Genomic DNA, 22,773 nt, shown 5'->3' on the forward strand with positions numbered 1-22,773 from the left:
ACTCTGGGAAAATTAAATAAATGTTATCCGGAAGTTGATAATGAATGCTTTCGATGCCTCTCCCAAGGTGAGGGAGATTGGGTCCATACGTTTTTTACACGCCCAAAGCTTGAGACCTTTTGGGAAAATATTTTTTCAGCAATAAGCCAGTCAATTAAAAAAACATTCACCCCAAAGCAGAGGTAGCTTTCTTTGGTCTTACCAAAGCTAGGTCAGAACTGACCAGAACTGAAGAGATGTATATTTCAATTTGCTCTACAGTAGCACGTTTACTAATCCTGCAAAACTGGAGGCTGGAGGAGGCTCCATCTTATCTTATATGGGTAAATAAAATGGTAAGAATAAGGAGATTAGGGGAAGCATATGCCAAACGGGTTGGGGCAACAAAAAAGTGTTTAATGGTTTGGAAGCTTTTTGACAACTTGGCTGAACGACAAGATCTTGAAGCACTTTAGAAAATTAAGTGATATTGCTAAGATCTGCCAAATGGGAAAAAGGAATCATTGAACTACTGTTTAATTTGTATTTTTGATAATTATTTGGCACTAGTCACTTTAGGTGGTTTTTAGATATGAAGGGGTAATTCATTAATGTTTTGATATTTATGAACGTAGGGTATGGAGTACTGTTCGTTCTCTCTCATTTTTTCTACTTTTGTAAAGATGTATATATTCTGGTATGGCGGATCTCAGCTTTTAACGGAACTTAGGGAATAGGTGTTTTGGATGTATAATATGTGATATATGTGCTAATTGTGGAAACATGAATATTATTCCTCCCTGATGATGAATGCTATGTTTTTTTCCTGGCTCTCTGCTCTGCTCAATAAAAAAAAATGAAATTTAAACCTATTGGGCCTTATTTATGAAGGCCTTGCACCACCGGTGAGTCACTTTTTCCCATGTTAAAAGTGACGCACCGGTGGCGCAAGGCCTTCATAAATAAGGCCCATTTAGCTTGCAGCACACTTGTAATAGTTTAATTTATACATAGAAGTGATGTAATTTGTGTTTTAGTGCCCAATATTTTATAATGTGAACCTCTTCCTTTCTTATTACTTTCCTTTTCTTTTGTTTTTCTTTCCTTCTTTCATTCATTCTTTGCTTTTCTTGCCCTTTTCCTTCTTTCTTTCTCTTTGTATTTTCTTCTCACGTTATGGATCTACTACTATCTTTTTAGCCTTTCCTTTTTGTTTGCTTTTTTTTTTGCTTCTTTCTTTCTACCTTTCTTTCTTTTTTGCCTTTTTTGCTCACTTTCATTCTTTCCTTTTCTTTATTTCTTTCCTTTTCTATTCCTCTTTCCTGTTTCTTTTCTTTTTTCCCTTCCTTTCCCTTTCATTTTCTTTCATTTTTCTTTCCTTCATTCCTTTTTTCTTCTTTCCTTCCTTCCATATTGCTTTATTCTTCCTTTCTTTTTTACTACATTCTTTGTCATTTCTTTCTTTCCTTCCTTTCTTTATTGCCTTTTCCTTACTTTCTGTTCTTTCTTTCTCCTGTGTTCCTTTTTCTATCCTTTTTTCTTTTCTTTTTGTCACCTTTATTTCTTGCCTTCTTGACTTTTTCCTTTATTCTTTCTCTCTTTCCTTCTTACTTTCTTTCCTCTGCTGTCTTTTTTCTTTTGAACCTGTTCTTACTTTTTTCCTTTTTGCTGTCCTATTTCCTTATATATTGACTTGTTCCCTTTGTTTTTTTTGGCCTTCTTTCCATTTTATTTCCTACTTTCTTTCCTTCATGTTTCTCTTTCTTTCTTTCTTTCTTTCTTTCTTTCTTTCTTTCTTTCTTTCTTCCTTTCTTTCCCTTTTTGTTTTTTGCCTTTTTAACTTCTTTTGTCCTTTCTGCCTTCCCTCCTTTCTCACCTTTTTTCTCCATCCCTTCCTTCCTTTTTGCCTTCCTTTCTTCCTTTTTTGCCCTCCATTTTTCCCTTTTTGTATGCCTTCTTTCCTTTTTTGCCTCCTTCCTTTCTTCTCTTCTTTCTTGCCTGCTTTCTCAAAGGCAAGGATAGCAGCCAATGCCAGACAGATGGGGTTTTAAGGTCTGTGTTATCAAAGACAGTTTTATTTTACTAAAAGTATGTATGACATATTCACCTATATAGGTTTTCATGCAGATTTCATCCATTAGTCTGCGATTGTGCCAGTGTTGGAAAATAGCCCTCTCTTGAGTGTCAACTTTTTGCCTCGTCCTTTTTTTCTGACCTTTTTTTTTTGGCTTTTGGACTCCAGGAATTTCCCCCTGCTGACCAGTGCTAAACCTAGCATATATGGTTCACACCTGTTTGATATATTTGATTTTTACTTATAAGTGCCTTGTGAAGTGGTATACCATATACCCAGGGCCTGTAAATTAAATGCTACCAGTGAGCCTGCAGCACTGTCTGTGTCACCTTCAGAAATAGCCTTTCAAATCTGTCTCAGGGCTGCAACTGCAGGGCCAGTGTGTAAAGTTTACTGCCACTTTGACTTGGCATTTCAAACCACTTGCCAAGGTCGAAACTTCCCTTTTAATAGACATAGGTCCCCCCAAAGGTAGGCCCTATGTAGCCCTAAGAACAGGATGCTGTGTAAGTAAAAGGTAGGGCATGTACTGTTAAGTTTTAACAGTCCTAGTAGTGACAAAGAGCCTATTTTGCTTTTTACTACTGTGAGGCCTACTTCTCTCATAGGCTATCATTGGGAATTCCTTAATACACTTTTCCGAAATAATCCCTGATCAAAGAGGAATAGCTTGTTCATGTTTCATATGTTTGGACTGGTAATGATAAATCTTCCTTACTGCTGAAGTTGGGTTTAACATAACTGTTTTAGAAAAACCACTTTTAAGGGACATATATCTGTGCTTATAACTCTGTGTGCTTTGCAGCCACGTCTCCAATACAAGTATGAGTTGGCTGACTGCTTCACTGTGTGTATCCCCTCTAGATAGGCACATACACAGGAAGGTGAGGCAAATCAGCATTCTGAGCGTGCATCTGCATTCATCTGTATTCTGATGGGACTTCCTGGGCAGGGAGAAATGGGAGAGGCTGACACTTACACTTCGATGGCTAGTGTCCTCTCTGTACACAATGCACTGATTTAACCCCTAGAGTTAGCCTGGCATACAGGACTGGGTTGAAAGGGATCCTTGCGCACTTCAGAGTGTTCCTTTGAAGTCACCCTGGGTATAACCACTGGGTCTCTGACCACCTAAAATCAGACACTTTACCAATCATGTTGTTACAACGAAATTTGTGATAAAAACGCAATTGTTGTTAAGACTGCATTGTTAAGGCATGCTTGGTTTGTGGCATCGTTGTTTTACCATACAGCTGAATCCTACCCTTGCCTGATGTGCCCTCTCCAAGTTCTGGGCCGCAGAAATAGGTTCTGCAGCTGTTCTGCTACAATACAGATGTATCATGACCACTGTGCCGATTGGAACAGACACATTGCCCTTTGATGCCAATTCAGAGACTGTTCGACCATAGGATTTCTACAGCCTGCAAGGCCCGACAATGACGCTCTATGCGGCTCGATGACAGCGCACTTCAGCGTAGCCCAACAATGACGCAGCGACCCGTCCACGTGGAAAAGATCGACGCATCAAGCCCTCAACATCGATGCTTAGATCCATCTAATGTACTTTCTCAGCAGCACTGTATGGGTTACGTTCTGGATTTACTTCTATCTTTTTAGCCTTTCCTTTTTTTTTGCTTCTTTCTTTCTACCTTTCTTTCTTTTTTGCATTCTTCCTTTTCTCTTTCCTTCTCCTTTCCTTTCTTTCTTTCTTCCTTTCTTTCTTATTTGCCTTTTTGCTCTCTTTCATTCTTTCTTTTTCTTTATCGCATTCCTTTTTCTATTTCTCTTTCCTTTTCTTTTCTTTTCTTTTCTTTTCTTTTCTTTTCTTTTCTTTTCTTTTCTTTTCTTTTCTTTCCTTTCACGGCCTGCCCTCATTGCATTCAGCTTGAACTTTGGATTTGAACCAGTCCCTCATGACCTCAAGTAACCTTTTAACTGCTTATGACTTCTTAGAACTATTTTTGCATTTTATCTTTCAAAATTCACATCTCAACTTCTACTGATGGGTGTTTTGTTGTTTTGGTCTTATTTTGCTTAGAGAAGTATTCTCTGTTTTTCTAAACATGTGTGGAGTCCTTTTGTCTTGTATTCATTGTGTTACTGTGTGTGTGTGTGTGTGTGTGTGTGTGTGTTACACACATACTTTACACATTGTCTCTTAGGATAAGCTTGACTGCTCTGTGCCAAGCTTCCAGAGGATTAGCACATGTTATCTTTTAGTGTGTACCAAGCTTACCCAAACTAGAGTGGTGGTTCTTGCCTTGCGTGGGTGCATACTGCAGCCAACCAGGAATCCTATTTCTAACAGTCAGTCACATTTTTCTTCTACCCACTCCAGCATGAATCAAAGTGCAATGTTAAACCACTTCAGGTATTGACTTACTTTACTGCTTTACTATGTGTTATGGCATGGCGCCCTTTCAGGAGGAGCACATGCACACATAAGGTAATTCCCTTCGGTGTAAGGTGCACCCTAATAGTATGTACTATTTTGAGACCAGAAAAACACTTTTGCCTTTAGCTAATTTTTGTTAAGATTTATTGAGGGCCCTGCAGCTTCCTGAACAATAAAGTTTTGCAAAAAGCATTAGAAAAAAAGCAGAGTTTCGAAAAGGCTGGCTGGTGCTGCTTCTCACTGGATTGTTTATCGCAGTTGTGCCCATAGCAACTTTTTTCACGTTCAGGTTTAGATTTTTATCGCCGTCGAGGGACTTTTATCGCAGACATTTGATGCATTATCGGGGAACTATCGCATGTTACTGCCTTGTTGTGAATAGGCCGTTAACACAGAGTTATTTTCCCGCGATAGACGGCAATATGAAAGTTTGCGTTACCAGATTTTAGCGATGATTGTCGCACGTTTTTGGGAATATCCCACAAAGTTGTGTGGATTCTTCATTCCTGCCCTCTTACCTTATCACAAGAATGCATTTTGTTAGTCTTTTGATTACAGTGTTTATTTTATTTTTTAGACTGATTTGTGCTGAGAATTAAAAGCGGTAGACTTCTTTAAATGTTTTACAAAATTCATGCACAAGCCTTTCAGCACCAATCTTTTTATGTCTAAGGTAGCTCATTGTACACCCCTTTTTTCCTAATGCTTTTTTTCTTTTGATAAATAGGTTCAAGGTGGTCCTCTATTCTATTTCAAGTAAATGATCTTATCATTTCTGGTTACACATCACACCACATTCTCTTTTGTAACAAATACATGGAATATTATCCTTTCATTCTAGTTTGTAAATCACAAATGCGCAATCCCTATTATTGTCGTAATGTTGACCCTCGGAAGACATGCCAATCGGGTCAAACCTTGGCCGGCTGAAACAATGGGCAACTGGGTCATGCACAAAATTATGCTTAACAATGTTTGAAAGCCAGTCTGTCCCTTTACTTCAAAAGAAGTTTCTTTGAAAACCATTACTAGAACAAACACTGATTGCTGTTCCTTTAGCAAAATTAATTGTATGCCAATATTTCAAGGTCAACAAAATCAACCAACAAAAACTTTGCATCACCAACTTTAGCTACTGTTTCCTCATCAAGGTTATGTGTAAATTACTATTTTTAACTTCAGAACTCCTTACCTTGACCATTACCGGGTAATCAATGCGTTATCATATGTTTGTCATTCGGCATAGTGAAACCTCGTAGCAATATTTCTTTACAGCATCTACTGCTTTTCATCACAATGCCATTGGATGCTTTGAAACAATCCTGGTATCTTTGCATGTAGTATAGCGACACAAATATTTGTTTATAGCATTTACTGCTTTTTCTCAGTGTACCACTGTATGCCTTGTAAAAATCCAGCTGCGTTTGCTGTCTACCACCTATATGCCTGGACAGTCTAATCAGCAGCCACTACTGTTTAATTTATTTATAAAAAAGTGAAGTGGGCCAATATTTTTCTCACAAAGCCAGCACTCGTGCTTCTGATTGTCAGAGTTGCCAAATACCAAGCCTGCCTAGCCTTGATTCTGTTGCAGGGATTCTGCTCAGGAACAGAACTATGCTTGGGACTATAGAACGTCAGTATGTAGGGACTGGGTCACCATACCACATCATTATCTCTGGGCCTGAATCTGGCTAGACTATAGTGCTTCACTGCCCTCCTAACCTTCTCAGAGAGACAAGTGATTTGGCACCTCAGAAAGCTGCACTATTGACTGTCTTAGGGATCACAGTAGCAGGTCATCTCATTTTGTTCTCTCACTGATATATGTTCACAATAAATAGAAAAGAGACACAAAGAAATTCTACAATATTTATTTAAAGTATTGTGTTCTAATATGCAATAACTGTGCACAATTAGAAAATATATGCAGGATAGTAATGTCATTAGCATGATTAAAAGACCATATACACTATAACAAAAACCTGTCATATTAGTGGACAGATTTGCCTAAACCCACACTCACTATAGAAGCAAAGTGTTCTATTATAGTTTTCTGGGAGTAGTGTTGAACCCATACCATGGCATAGGTAGATGGCTTGGTACATCTCAACTGGCACAGCTCATTCATCTCAGGACCTTTGCTCTGCCTGCAAGTCTCCGCTCTCAGTGTTTTCAAAACAACAAGTCTCAGGTTATATGACAAAAGATATGTGTTCATAAACAGCAGCTGTGTTTCTCTATTATGTCTGGGTACTAGTTTCTGACCATAGAGAATAATAAGGAGCTTTGTTGTTTGACCCTGCATGGGCTGTTCCGACTAAATCCAAGGAAGAGAACAAAATAGTGCTGCCTATGTGTGGTAATACAATGTGGCACAAAAACAAGTTTGATATTTGGTACCATGTGCAAAGCAAATGCGGCCTATAATCTACATAGTTAGGCCATATAGGGAACACATGACAATTCCACATCATTCCTCTTTCTTCCACCCCCCCCATAGTTTATATCTCTTTATTTCACACTTGCTTTTTGTCATCCATTTTTCTCCCTTTGAAACTCTTTTCTTACCTTTCTCTTCCTTCATCTTTTTGTCTCTCTCTTATCTTTCTCTTGCTTTGAGTAGAAATATGACAATAGAAAAAAATGTGTTGCCCCAATAATGAGCTCTGGTACCGCCACCTGCAGTTACCAACTTAAAGGAAGAACAGGGTTCCACATCAAAACATGAGATATATTGCTTTTCATAAGAAGATTTCACAGGGATTATTTTGGGTCAGGGAAAAGAAATGGTGAACTAGACAGCTAGTTCCAGGAACAAAATACATTGAATCTGCCCTCTGCTGGACAAGCCAGGAAAAGGTGCATTGATGTGTAGTATGATGGAAGGGGACTTTAAGAATCGGTAGCTGTGCATAATATTTTGCGATGTAATAGTAAAATGTACTTAAAGCAGTTTAGTAAGGATAAGCCTACCCATAAGACCATCAGAAGGAGGTCATTAACCTCCTTTAGACACAGTCCCCTCTGTAAGCTCTTAAACAATAACTCAGGAAGGAGCTGCAATTCATCAGGAATAATCAATAGCAAGGGGCAACAGGTCATCAATCATTCTCTTAGAATGACAGTGATTTGTCTTTAGGAAACAAAGACATAAGAAATTTGACAGTACACAAAAATTTTGTGTTTTTACTTTCAACGGAGAGGGGGGGGGGGGCACTGCACATCTTCCCTAACCCGAACACTAATATACAAAAAGGGTATGGTAGCTCAAACTGAATCAAGCCTTTTTCTCCTCTTTGTTAAATTTAAGTCCAAACCATATTTTGACTTGCAGAAATACTATCAGGACATGTGGGAAGACCCATCTTTTGGAAGTGGAAAACTCACACACAGTTTGTAATATGATTTATCATTGGCAACCTCTTCTCACCCTGGAAGGACAGTACCACCACGGCGGGCTCGACCTCCTGATGGACTCAAACGAAGGAGGGGAGTTGTTGGGGTAGAGAGTAATATCACTTTTAATGCTGGGGACCTCAGGTATACATAAAAATAATGAGATGACAAGGGAGAGCAATAGCTCAAACCATCTCACTAAGCCAATATGATTCTACCCCTATAGTTAGCATGTGTAGGTTTTGGGCATTCTTCACAGTGTAGGAGGGTGATCCGAGGTAAACTTAAGGGAATGTGAGTGGCTTTCATGACCCATTTAAAGCCCATTTCAAGAGCTGCACAATTATAATGTCAACATGTGAAAGCCTATTCATTAATATTGTCTACTTTCGTAAGGATATAACCCAGAATGTTTGAATTTCCAGACTGGAAAAAAACCTCAATGTTGCTGAAACATAAAAATGGTGGTTCTCAGAGGGAATCCTGTATTGTATTTTTAAAACTTCGTTGCTAGATCTTTTGATATTACACTAGAACCTGAGCACCATTTTGAAATGGGATCAGTATCTGAATACATTCATGTGTATCACACAGGTGGTTTGTAGCCTATAGAAAATCTCAGCACCAGTACCAATTACGTGCAGTGAACCACTGGGTTTATCATTGTCATCTGCTTCTTTAATATTAATCTTGCGCCCAAATTTAATGTCTTCAAAGATTTCCCCAAATTGAGCCCCCATCGCATGCTAAAACGTAAATATCAGCATTAGGCTTACAGACGTTGACCGCATTTAGGGCTAGGGGGAGGATAACTGTCTCAATCAAAAAAGGGACTTTGAAAAATATGTTATTTTGTGGCTTTCTAAGAGAGGACAGCAGTTCACTCAGTTAAATCTTATGATACAAATTACTTTGAAAGACAAATATCCTAATATCTAATGCCTCAGTGGCTAACAGCAGCTATCTTTACATTTATGTAACTTAAAGAAAGCAGTGCCCCTGCCACCAAATGCCCACAGAGATCCCATAATTGTTGAAGCCTATTCATCCTGACGATACTAACTGAAGGCTCTACCATCTGGTACCACTAAAGTTTTTCTGAGAAATCCCCATCATAACCAGATTGCTTTTGTTGTATTATAATGCATTGTTCATTATTTGTAATGTGCACCGTATGCCCGGGTTCAGAACTTCAGTGCCCAGCTTACAATAAATTAGAATACAGAAATAAACGGTCAGAAATGACCCCCGCAATGCAATAACAAGAAGGGGGATAGTGAAATGAGAAGTCATGAGAAGTAATTAAAGGACATAGCATCCGAAAAAGATTACCTTTTCCAGAAAGACATCCATTGAAAATAGTAGTATGAGATTCAGCATCCTGTAGTTGTACCAAGATTCATAATGTCAGTGGAAGTGAAGGAATTCCATTCTACAGAGACTTTGTTTCAATGGACTGTTTGTAACTCAATCATCTTAGGCAAGTTGTGATGTAGCAGTGAAGTAGTATGACAATAGACATAAAAAACAGAGTATCACAAAATAAACCAAAATGGTTTAGAGTTCACCAAAGAATCTTCTGTAAAAACACACCATTAGGGACAGCGGTAAAATGCACTTAAATCTTGGATAATGAAGTACTGTGGTTGAACTGTAGTCATTGACTGTGATGGGTTTCATACCTTTACAGGTCTTCTTAAGATAGGTATGAGAACTAAAGGTGTGGACTGGTGGAAAAACAATGCCAGTAGACAGAAGGGCATCATCTAATATTGTCTGGTGTGTAGGAAGGAGGCTAGGTGGTAGATGTATATTCCTAGGCCTTCTGTTGCTGTCCCTTGTGCATGAAGAGAACCTATCTCCAAGTCAGTTCATGTGAGGCACTGGGGTGTACACTTTATATGATGTTTGAATGATGAATAAACAAAGAAATCACTTGGCCGGACCCAGGAGGTTTCTTGATGTTGTACATCTAGTGCATAGGGATAGCAAAACCCTACAGGGAGATTGGTGGTATGAGGGTAGGATGGCTGGAAACATCCCTTTTGGAGGGAACCAGCCATCCTACTCCCGGATGTATCCGAGTTATCCATTCGCTGGTGCTGACAGCAAACTCTTTACATCTTTTACCGAGGCATTCCTCTTCACCACATCCCATGCTTTTTTTCAGGGGATTCATTTATTTTATTTAATTTTATTGCCAGCAGGTAAAACACAGGCAGGCATCATGGACATCATTTAGGCTGCTACTCTTGGCTTTCCATTTGAGACCCATGGCACTGTGAGTGCGAGTCTTTTCCTCCAAGGAGGCAAAAGTAGTTTCTCAACAGAATTCAAACAAAGCCCTGATGAGCACTATTTATTTTCTGCTTCTACTAGTGGGATACGGGCAGTCATTAAACGTTTCAGATCTGTGAAACAAACACATTCAATTAAAAAATGTAATAAGCAAAAAGAAAACATGCAAAACAACTTGATACCATGTTTATGGTTGTGAATGCATAAAATATTTCACGTTTGAAAAAAAACTTTACCTTTGTGTTTTGCGTTAGTGATCTTACCTGTTAAGTGATCAAAATGTACAATAATGATAAGGGATAATTTAGACAGACAGAGTTCAAATTCAAGACATGGTGTAAATGAATAAATAGAGGTGGACTTAACTACCGATGTATTTTTAAATCTCTTTCTGTGTCTTCACATAATTTACCAATGCATTTTCCTGTTGAGGTTTGTACAGGGGAACTCCTAAATCAATCAGTTTATGGTATGAATATGCTTTTCTCCCAATTTCTATCTGTGTTTTTGTGGCATCATGCCCTCTTCGAAGAAGCATATAATTTTTCATAAAATTCAAAAAAGACAGCTGTGCAAAATTCATAACATGTCAGCACCATATTTAAGATACAGATGGTATATAAAATAGATGTTTACCTGTGCTAGCAATTTGCGACCCAGTAGGAATCCCAGCCATCAAAGGGATGATGGTTTACTGATGCTAATAGACCACCATGTTTGTGATCTCTCAGTAATAGATGAATATATATTTTTAATGTAGCCTGTTTTCCTCAAATGAAAACGGAAAACTGGATGTGTTTAAAAAGATAAAAAATAAACTTTAACCACTGCCTGCTCTAAAAAAATATTTTTTCAACATTCTCAAAGGGGGCGGCGGGGTTTACCATCACTTTTAAAATGGTGGTAAATTATTACTTTTTGAGACAGGAATTTGGCCATCAAACAGTAACACATACCATACCGATTCAGTATTTGGAAGGGATGCCCAATGCAGGTCCCTTCCAAATACTGAGTTGCAAATACAAATTGCGATTCATTAACAAGTTACCGAATGGGCTGTTTGCGCCTAGAAAAATGCCTTTACATTTGGCCCCAAATTCCATTTTGCATTTTACACATTAGAAAAAGCACTTTTTTTAGTTGCAAACAGCCGTATTTTGCGATTCGGGCCGTATGCAATTCAAATTGCCTCTTTATTCCATGCATTACAGTCTTCTAGATGGTTATTTTGATTAGACAAATCCATTGATCAACAGTTCTGTTTAGGGACAGCAGCCTCCAGGGATTATGCAGGGAAATATCCACCACAAGCACTACAGAATGGTTAGGGACTCAAAAAATCCTTAGTGACAGATTCACAAAAGGTCAGATGTAAAAACATTTGGAATAACAATTTTCTATTTGCGATTCTCTCCGAATCACAATTAGGAAATCGGTATTCCTAATGTATGAAATTCATTTGAAATTCATTAGCGAAACGTAGTGGGTAGCAAATAGGCCTATCTCATGCATATTGATGAGGTAGGTCGACATTTGTGACTCATTAGGTACAGCAGCCATCACAGGGATGGTGGCTTGCTGAGGCCAGCAGACCACCACGTGTGTGATTGCTTTTTAATTAAGCAATCTTTTTTAAATGCATCCCGTTTTACTTGAAGGAAAACTGGAAACATTCAATAAGACGTGTTTCGTAGTTTTGGGGAATGTAACCCCCGACTTTTTCAAGGCTATTCTCCACTGTTTCTTTAGTTATTTTTTGAGGTGATAATTCCAACCCTCAAAGGGGTTCTTGGGGGGATGATGTAGGTATAACGGAATCGTCTTCCATGTATTGACCAGAATATTGGTTCAATATTAGTAAGCTTATCGTGGTGTTCTTCTTGGGAGGTTATACGTCCCTTCTGCTACCTCTAAGTTGCAGTCTTACATCATCCCCACAAGAACCCTTTGAGGGTTGGAATTATCACCTCAAAAAATAACTAAAGAAACAGTGGAGGATAGCCTTGAAAAAGTCGGGGGTTACATTCCCCAAAACGACGAAACACGTGTTGGCTGTGACGTCTCCTGAAATAAACAACAACCAACCCTGAATAAAAGGAATGAGAATTTATTTTGTGTGTGAACTGTATGGTGGAAACACATGTATATAGTTGTAACATAATATACTAAACGTGTGCTAAGGAGTCTCAAGTGTATGTAGTATGACCAAAGAATTGAGGAGTTGACGTGAGTCGTCATCTGCAGTTCCACATAAGACAGGGAACTTTGTGTGAATGGGACATATGGCAATCGTCTAGTGGACTTTTTGTACAGGAGTTTACTATACTGAATCGGGTGATCCATGCTGGTCGGGGGTTACTGTGTGTGAATGATCTTGGATGACTGTATTCTATCAATCTTCTAGATTAGCAGACAATTAGGGATTTTAGTTGACTGTGTGAATGAATGCATATTGAGAAATTGTGAAGGAAAGAGAGCTGCTGCAAGGAGTGATAGTGACATTGGATTTTGTCGTGCTGCAATAGGTGGTAACGCCGCACTGGGATTGGCTGGTAATCATCGGGAAACTGTGGCTGAAAAGGATTGATTTGTCATAAACAATTGAACAAAAACTGCATTTTCGGAAATCCTGCAATGCTTTATTGTGTTCCTGGATCTCTACAGAGGTGATGAAGTGGTAGGTACTTATGTTGGTGAACAGATGCCACCAAGGCTACTCCAGCAGACTAAATGGTGAGAAAGGTTGAATTTCACACTATAACTTGGCTCCAAAATTGGCACAAAATCACAAAAAAGGAGAGTGATTGTCATTTCCATGCTTTGGGTGATTCAGTGTGGATGTTTTAAATCAGATAAGGGGAATGATGTTTGCGATGTGACCATTGCCTAGACCTACACAGTTTGAAGTGTTAGATGCTTAGATGCATGCAGCTCACGCTAAACAAAGAGAGAACTATCAAGGAGGATGAGGAAAACTGTGAAGGTGTACCAGGATGCACAGTGGGATGCAAGACTTAAGAGGTGGAGAGAGGATACCATTGAGGGAGAGAGGTTGTACCCGGTACTGGAAGGAAATGGAGGACCACAGCATAGGAACAGAAGGAGAAATGGGAGTGACAGCAGTGATAATGAAGACAGCTTGTTGGGTGAGTTCTTGGCTGAATGTCTTCCACCTTAGAGTCCACAAACGAGTGAAGGGGGATGAAGCACTGAAGACACTGAGAATGTATGAAGCTTATAGGCTCCAGCAGCTCCTGATCCAGGGATTGTGGAATTGATATTGACAGGAATAGGGGGACAGGAGTATCCACCTCAGGAGCTATATAAAAGGATCATGTTAACGCTACTTCAGTGTTGCCGGAATCTCTTACAGTACTGGTTACCATTGGTCCTGTCATTCCTGTTTATCACCTAAGATCAGTGGGAAACCTTGGACAGAGACAATCCATATATGCCAAAGGAGCTGGTTTGGGAAGAACAGGAAGTGCAAATGGGAATTGTCATCCTTTGAAGCCTACGGAATCAAGCACCCCTTTAGCGATTACTGCTGACCCTCTGGAGTACGGATTGGCTCCAGTACCATACGGTCTATACCTGTGGTAAGCACTAGTTCAGATCTGCCAATGTGGAAAAATCTGGTGAGAGGACTAAGTGGCATGACTCAAGAAGCAAGCATAAGTTAGAAAAACCCTGACAATCAGCACATTCTAGATGTTGCAGAATTAGAGTCATGGCTGAGGGATCATAATAACAGCAAAGAGAGTCAGAGTAGTAGGTCGGGTCAGGGTACTCCTAAAGCTGTGGTGAAGTCGAAGTTAGTGGATGTGATGTGACTGAAGGCTGAACTAGAGGAAATCATCAGTGCGAACCTACTCTTAGACAGAATAGAGACCTATGAACCGGACGAGTTGCTGTTTGTAGCTAAGGATGTTACCCGAAGGGCAAGACAGGCACATGTGAAGCTGTGGGAGTTGGCTCAGAGGTATGGGGTAGACTTGTCCCAGACGAAGACGCTACAGGGAAATCATAGGCTTACTTACAGTGACCAAGAGCTAGAGAAAAGATGGTGAATGGGTTGAAGATGCACATCCGAGAATTCGCAATAGAAATAAGGACTCAGAGTATGCTGGATAAGTGAGAGGTGAGATGGTCAAAGAAGAGCGTGAGAAAAACTACAGGAGAAACATAAACTCAAGGAGGGGGAACACAGGGAGTAGAGGCATATCTGTTATGGGAAGTTCCTAGTGAAGGATGCGCACATCTTCTTTGGAGTTGGGATGACCTTGCTGCGTTCATGAATGATTTCCTCAGGTTGACAGAGAAACCTGCTGAGTGGTGCAGGGAAGTTGATCGCTTTGTTAAGATCTCAAAGTGCTGTAGACTGACTTAAACACCCTGTTTGAAATTGTGGTTTCTAGTGATCTATGGTCTGCTTGGTAAGATAGCTGTTGAATGGCCTAGTGCTGAACCGGGGAGGGACTCGGTAACTTGTGGTCCTTCACCAATGATCATGAAGAAGTACAATCAATTGATCACATGGTTGCATTCCAAAATAGCCCCACAGGACATCGATTGGTTTAAGACAGATCGAATGACCCAGGAACCTAAGGAGTTAGCACCTGCTTATTTTGAAAGGCTGTTACTGGCCTTTAAGCAATGCAGTGGGTTAGACACACTTGTCCCCCAAAGACATGGGACGATTTGTGTCTAAATTTGAGACTGTGTTGAGATCGGAGATCAGTCTCATCATCCAACAGCACCTAATCTGTTGGCAAAACAAGTCCGTAGATGACATTTCCCTGAAAGGCAGGTGTTGCAGTGATGAGGTGGATTGCAAACATAGAAGAATAAAGGAAAACATTATTTTAGTCCAAATGCGTATGGCCCAGGAAGGAGAGCAGGAGCAGGCAATGATGGGAGCTGTAACTCGTGGTCAGGAAAATGTCCCAGGAGGTGTACAAGCACAATGGAGAAGTGTGGCTCAATGGTTAGAGCGGCAGACTCTGATGCAGAGGTCTAGCCCGGGACCAGGGATCAATTCCCTGCCTCGGCGGGTCATGGGCTCAAAAATTCCACGGACCTGATAATTCTCGCCTTGGTGCCTATTCCAATCATAGAGTCCCACTCTGCAACTCTGGGCAATAGCTTGCTTAATCTCCACAACGGCCCGAGCAACGCTAAGGATGCCTGGCCTCCACCTTGGGGGTACCTAGGAGTGGACGCCTCACAGGGAAAGCCAGGATGGGTTCCACAGCGGTATTCGTACAATCGCCTTGAGACCCTTGCGGGTGAGTAGTGCGCTATAAAAGTATCAATTTACATTTTTTACATTTACATTTAATCAGTTGCAGGGCCGATGGGCCAGGGAAGAGGGAGAGGTGTCCCTGAAGATCCAAAGACAGGTTTACATGTTGCAACACTGAAGAAAACTACTGCCTGTCATTTTTGTCACAAGATCAGGCATTGGAAGTGTGAGTGACATCTTAATCCTGGGAATCAAGATCAGGGAGGATAACTCGTGCAAGGGGCAGTTGGCGCGAATCAGTTACCTACAGTGACAAGGCCAAGATCATTTAATGCAGGAGGGAATCAGAACCAGTTAGGCCAAGTGTCCCAACCTCCAAGAATCTCACAGGGCAATTGAACATATCATCAGATGCCATTAATGAAAGCGCTAGATGGATTTGATTCAGACCAGTCCTAATGACGGTGCCTGAGGGAGTAGGAAGACTGTGCTCTTGGAGCAGTCTTAAAGGTAGACCAGAGTGGACCATACATGGAAGCCGATGTGGATGGCCATCCCATTACATTTTTGATTCATACTGGTACTACCCATTTTACTGTGAGATCCGCAGTAGCCCCAAACCTGCCTCTCTCAGGAAAATCAATATAAGTTGTAGAAGTCTCTAAAGAAAGAACGACAAACCCTTTGAGAGAAGAAGTGCTGGTGACAGTTTATGGTATGTGATTAGATTCCAGTCTGTTTGCAAGAAGTGACTTGTGCAAATTGAACTGTACTATCTACCACACACCAAAGGGAATAGAATTGCAGAATGACGATGGGGACATTGTCTTTAAACTGGAAAACCAGTGGCAGACAAGGAATACATGTCACTGGTTCTGAGAGATACCATCTGTCCAGTGGTATGGGACTTCACAGGAGAAGAAATTGAACTGATTCGAGCAGTTGAGCCAGCCCATGTACAGGTCAAGCCAAATGCAGAGTTTCCAAGAACACCTCAGTACACCCTAACCCCAGAACAAGTAGGAGGGATTGCACCTGCAAACCATGATTGTGCAGGGCATTGTGAAGGATATCATGGGAAGTCTGTGCAATTCTCACATTATGGGGTTGCAGAAGCAGAGTGGGAAATCTTGGAAAGGTCAATAACATAATGATTCCATGTTGTCCCGTGGTACAGAATCCATCTGTAATCCTATTTCAGATTTCTTGCGATGCTGAATTGTTCACAGTGATTGACCTTTGCAGGGACAATACCATTGCCTTACTGAACGATCTGGTTGGCAATGGGCATAAGGTGTCTCTGAGTAAGCTTCAGTACTGTCTAAAAGAAGTACAGCATGTGGGCCATTGAATTGAGAAAGGCAGATGGAAGATGTCACCAGAAATAGTGGAGGCGATCATGAAAAGGAATCCACTCAATATCCAAAAAGAGGTCAAAATGTTCTTGGGAATGGTTTGCTACTGCCAACAGTGGATTCCTAATTTCTCCTTGATGGCGAAGCCTTTGCAGTTGCTGACACACAAGGATATGTGTGATCCAGTGCCTTTGGGATAATGATCGTCTACTTGCCTTCTTGGAGTTGAGACAGTGCCTGTGTCATGCTCCAGCTTTAGGAAAACCTGATTACACCAAAGCATTCTTTCTGTTTGTCCATGAACAAGAGGGTTGTGCTCTATCTGTATTCACCCAGACACATGGAGGTGCCCATAGACCTTTGGCCTACTTCTGAGCTACTTTTGCTCCTGTAGCTTCAGCGTGGCCTGGATGTCTCAAATCCGTTGCTGCAACAGGTGTCAGTATTGAACGATGTGAGAGCATTGTGATGGTTCATATTCTTGCAGTATATGTACCTCACTCATATGAGCTCCTGATGACGAGAACCAAAACACCTAATTTGACAACTAATAGGCTGACCAGACATGAGCAGGGATTGCTTGCTGCTGAAAACGTTACTCTGAAGTGGTGCTCTGTGTTAAAACCTGCTACCTTGTTACCTATTCCAAATGCTGATGGGGAAGAATGTGAAGACCATGACTGTCTGGATGTCACTGAGCTTTGCACGAAGCCAAGACCTGACATTGTTGATAAGCTTTTGCCTGATCCTGATCAAGTCCTTTTTGTTGATGGTTCATGCCTAAGAGATAAAGAAGGTAATCTGAGAGCAGTGTTGGCTGTCTGTACCATCTCTGGAGTGGTGGAAGCTGCTTGTTAACAGGGAGTACACTCCGCAAAAGCAGCTGAAATAATTACCTTGTCCCGTGCGTGCCTTGTTTCTGAACAAATCCGAGTCACAATCTCTATTGATTGCCGGTATGGTTTTGTTGTGGTTTATGACTTCGGACAGCTATGGTTGCAGAGGGGGTTCCTAATGTCATCAGAATCTCTGATAAAGTATGGGGAGAATGTGAGACAACTGGTGTAAGGTCTATTGTAGTTTAGTTCCTATATTCCCAATAGGCTCTGCGCATTGGAATAATATATCCTATAGATTTGACATAGGACTTAGGTCGACTTGGTCTCTATCGAATATATTAGACTTAATTGTGAGTGCCAGCTAGCTCAGAGATCACTAGAAACTTATTCAAATACACAAGAAGGGATTTGTTTCTGACAACCGCATAAACATGACAACTTTGTTTCCCAAAGAATAAACATATCTTCAGAGTCATGGAAAGAATAGATAGCTATTTTACTCAGTCAATCGTGCATGCTTCGTTTCATCAGAGGTGCAGAGAAAATAGAGAGAAAGGCGTTTTCAATAAATGGATTTATTGAATAGTCTTCTTTCTCAGGTAAGTAAAGTGAACTGCTACATTCGTAATACAGGTTGCAAAGTATAATGCATGCAGTAAGAAGAGTATTATAAAATAATACTGTGAAAGCATTGTATGGTTTCTAAACCATAAATAAATACATACATAAATAACAAAGGATAAAAAATACACAACTAGTGCTTCTAAAATGCGCCTACCCCAATGTACCTAACCTAAGTCTAGTACGTGGGAAGAAGTAAGTGAGGTGTAGCATAGGTTTCGTTTTTCTTTGCCAAGAATCTAACCAAGATTTGTCTTGGGGTCTAATCAGCTCTGTAACTTGGTTTTAGAATGACGGTGGTCTGGTATCTCTGTCTCAGGACTCGAATTCCCAACACCCCGCGAGGGGAGCTTGGAAACACTGGAGCTGGATTCTCAGTGAGACAAATGACAGCTTCTCGATCAATGCATCAGCTGGAGGGTCGGCTTCCTTTGGCACTTGCTGTAGCGCGCTGCGTCGGGCAAGTAGATAGTCGAGCTGCTCCGAACCACTGTGTGTTTGCTAGGGCAAGTGTAGGCATATTTATACCTGGAAGGTGCCTAGTTTGACATAAAGTCGGACATAATAACGTCATCAAAGAACCCCAAGGGAATGGTAGTTCTTTGAAACCTCCATGAATTCTTGGACAAATCAATATTCAAGCAAGGGGATGTCCCTGACTGCTGAAGCCGAGTTTTCCAAGAAATCATTGTGGCTTTTTAGAATGAGTGGAAGTAGCCATGCCTGTATTTGGACTGCATGGGTTATGTCTAATTATGGTTATGATTTCTATACCTATATAAGGGCAATGTGAATTATACCTATATAAGGACATGAATCTGTAAATGTCACTCGGATCCTAAAACGCTATACAACACTACAATTGCCAAAGTAAGTGGCTGTCGTTAAATGGGCAGCCCATTGAAGGGGAAATTATTTTGTCACTATTAGTAATAGATATGCAGATGAAATCACACGTTATTGCGCTTTTCATACATGTGTTATCAATGGGGAATAAACTGGCAAGAGTACAGAGCAAACCGAATTCAGCATGATGTTAGCTGTTGACGACACATGGGATAAAGTGAGACAGTTGCAATTGTAGGCCACAGACAAGGAACAAGCAGATTGGATCAGAGCAGGTTGTGAGAAAGGGAAGGTTGACATTTGGGTGTCAGTTGATTGCAGGGCAGTATTACCAGATTGTCTGATGCATCCAATTATGAGGCAAATTCGTGGAGAAGCTCACACAGGAAGATATGCGATGGTGAGACCATTTAGACAGACTTGGTTCAATCCTAGGTTTCGAGTGATTGCAGAAGCTGTGTGTCATCGGTGTGTCACGTGCCAACAAATAAATGATGGGAAGATGACTGTTGTTGTTTTGAGTCATATTGGCAGATCGGGGTCCCTTTAATCGATCCAAATGGACTTTGTTGAGATGCCTGTGTGTAATGGATTGAGATACATTATGGTTGTTGTGTGCATCTTTTCTCAATGGGTCAAAGCTTACCCGACTGGGAGATATGTAGCTAAGTTTTTGCTGGGGGAACTCATTCCTAGATTCAGATTTCCAACTACATTGGAATTGGGTAGAGGTACATACTTCCATCATGAGATAATTAAAATGTTGTGCACCGCCTTGAGTGGGGATCAAAGGATACATTGTAGTTACAGGCCAGAGGCATCTGGAATGGTAGAGCAAGTCAATGCGACATTGAAAGCAAGGTTGGCTAAAGTGTGCGCTTCAACATCTTTGAAATGGCCTGATGCATTTCTTCTAGTGGTGATGAGTTTGCACACAGTTCAGTTCAGTTCATGAAGCTTTATTCGGTTCATAGTAAAAATGACCATAAAAGCACAGCAAACAGGCAACAGAATTAAAAAAGTGCAAACATGATTAAAAACTTATTTACATATAAAACTGGCAGTATAAAAACATATATCGGGGTGGTCCAAATTATACAACAAACACATAGCATCCTCCACATTTAAAACTCCATACTTAAGAAATATTGGTTTTAAAAAGGAGGTCCTAACGTTCTGAAATAGGGAGCAGATGAGCATAAAGTGCATTGTGCTTTGCTTGGAATGTCCGTCACAGGGACACGGACCCACAGGGGGCTTTTTAGGATGTGGGAAGGCCACTAGTACATGAGCAATGCCAACTCTTAATCTGGTCAATACAAACCTATGCGTTGGCCTGGTTACTACGTTCAGATAACACTGAAATCCCTCGACAGCAATATATTTATTATAAATTTTAACAGTGGCGAGGGAGTTGGTTATTACTGAACGTTTAAGAGCTTTATGTGACATAAAGGTGTTTTTAAGATCCTGTTTCGCAAGACCTCTAGGGGGACAGTTTTCTAACAGCAAATTGATATCAAAGATACTTTTATAACAATCCACAACATATTTAAGCCACAGTATCTGCATACAGTTGTCTTATCCAAGGCAGTCCCTAATTATAAGTTGGTTGAACTCGGTCTCTTCCTTAAGCCAAATTGCTCGGTAAAGCAATAGAGGCCTAAGTGAGGTGAGCTCGGTCAGGTGAAAAACCCCTGCCTCTCTATGGATCAACTCTGTTGGAGCAGATTTAGGGAGGCACAATAATTTCTTAAGAAAGTTGTTTTCTTCAATCTGTAGACAATCAGTTTTGCAGTAACCCCAAAGCCCCGCCCCGTAGAGGGCAATGGATACACTGCGTGCCTTGTAGATTTCCAGCATATCCTTGATTCGCCTATCCCCCAGCTTAGACGCAAATTTAAAAATGCCATAAGAGCTTTTGCTCATTTTAGTTCGAACATTCGTTAATTCATGCCCCCACCTACCATCACTAGTAAAAGTAACTCGGGGGGCAAGATGGCCGCCGACAGACCGTAGGAGGTAGCAGCTCCTGTCCACTCTCCCGAGGTGAATGTTGAAACTTCGGAGAATGAAGTGAATTTTGGAAATAAACTGCAACACCCAGCATTTGCGGAGAACAGGGGAAAGAAGGGAGCGACCGGCAGTGCTAAGAAGAGAAAGAAAACAGAAATTCGACATATGATATTGCGGGAGCATGATTAAGACTCTAACGACCTGGGTTAATTTTGCAAAGTGGTCCGCATTACAAGTACTCACCAACTTGGAGAAAGAGCCCCGGAGTTTGTGGCAGTTATTAGGAGCATCGATAGAAGAAGCACTACAACGAGTCCAGGGTACGTGGCAAGTAAGAAGGCAGTACATGGTCTCAAAAACAGCGAGAGCAGCTAAGGATATGGTAAGGTCAGAGGAAGAGGATCCACTGACTAGCGAGACCGAGAACCCGTCGGTGAAGCTGAGAGTGAAGACAAGACACAGAGCCCAGCTAAGAAGGGAGGCTGCTAAAGTACGTGAGGAACTGAGAATATCAGTAGCAGAGAGAAGAAAACAGGATAAAGACATAGAGAAAAAGAAAAAGAAAGAAACAATAAAAAAGGCTCTACCAGGAATATAGAAGCAGGAACCGAAACATCAAAGGAAGCCTCCCTCCGACAGCAGACATTGTTTCAATCCTTTCCGGGGCTGAGAACCGAGGGTGCCCCTGACATACCTGATGTTAGCAGCTTGAGTGGCGGTGACGGACTGAACGAGATTACAGAGCAACTCCCTGGTGCGAGGTTATAGAAGAGGCTGACCACTCAGAGGCCGGAATGAAGTCGGCGGAAGATGGTATTGAAGGAAGGAGCACGGAGCTCTCTGAAGGAGCAGCCGCCCGGAGTCAGGCGGAAGAACGGGACGATGCACCGGGAAGTATTCAGAGTGCACAGCGAGGGACAAATGAAAATAGTCTAAAAAAAAATGCCGAGCAGAGTGAGTTGCCAACAATGCCCAAGGAAGGGCATATGGGAAGAACCTGCCCAGGTTTGGAAAATGAGATTACACAGCCGAACGCGATTATAGAGCACCAGACCTGTGTCAGCGGGGGAACGGGTGAAACCGACGCATATGGTAAAACAGATACTGGAGAGGCAGCAGAGCCCGTATTTCTTCCGGCAGCTGAATTAGGTAAGGAGCAAGAGGGGGGTTCCTATCTAACTGAGAGCACTCCTGAACTTCTTGAAATCTCTGTACAGCTTGATAGTAATAAGGGAACAACATCCATGATTGACTCTGCTTCACCAAAAGAAAACCCCTCAGTCACTCTTGCGCACAAAAAAGATGGAATTAATAATAATAATGCCACTAGCAAATTTTCAGAGGACATACTGGATGGCTCCCAAGGAATTAACAGGGGGGTAGATAAGCAACATGTTGACAGAAATGCTGATTCCCTTCCTGCAGCTACTGGTTCACCCAGTGATGATTGTTTCTTTACTGGTAACGATGATGATAAGGAAGAAATTGAGTCTGAGGAGCCGGAAGAGACGACTTCCAATCATAATTTATCCTCCGATAAGGAAGATACACCAACAACTACGGAAAGTGATTCAGAGACCTCACAGACAGATATATCAGAATTAGAGACTGAGTCAAACCCTGAACATAATACTATACTAAAACAAAATTTGGTGTCTAAGTCAAGCAGAAAAAAGGGAGCCAAGGGAAGGACCTGTAGAAGA

Source organism: Lissotriton vulgaris, chromosome 11 (genome assembly GCF_964263255.1).
Source record: "Lissotriton vulgaris chromosome 11, aLisVul1.2, whole genome shotgun sequence".
Classification (NCBI taxonomy): Eukaryota; Metazoa; Chordata; class Amphibia; order Caudata; family Salamandridae; genus Lissotriton; species Lissotriton vulgaris.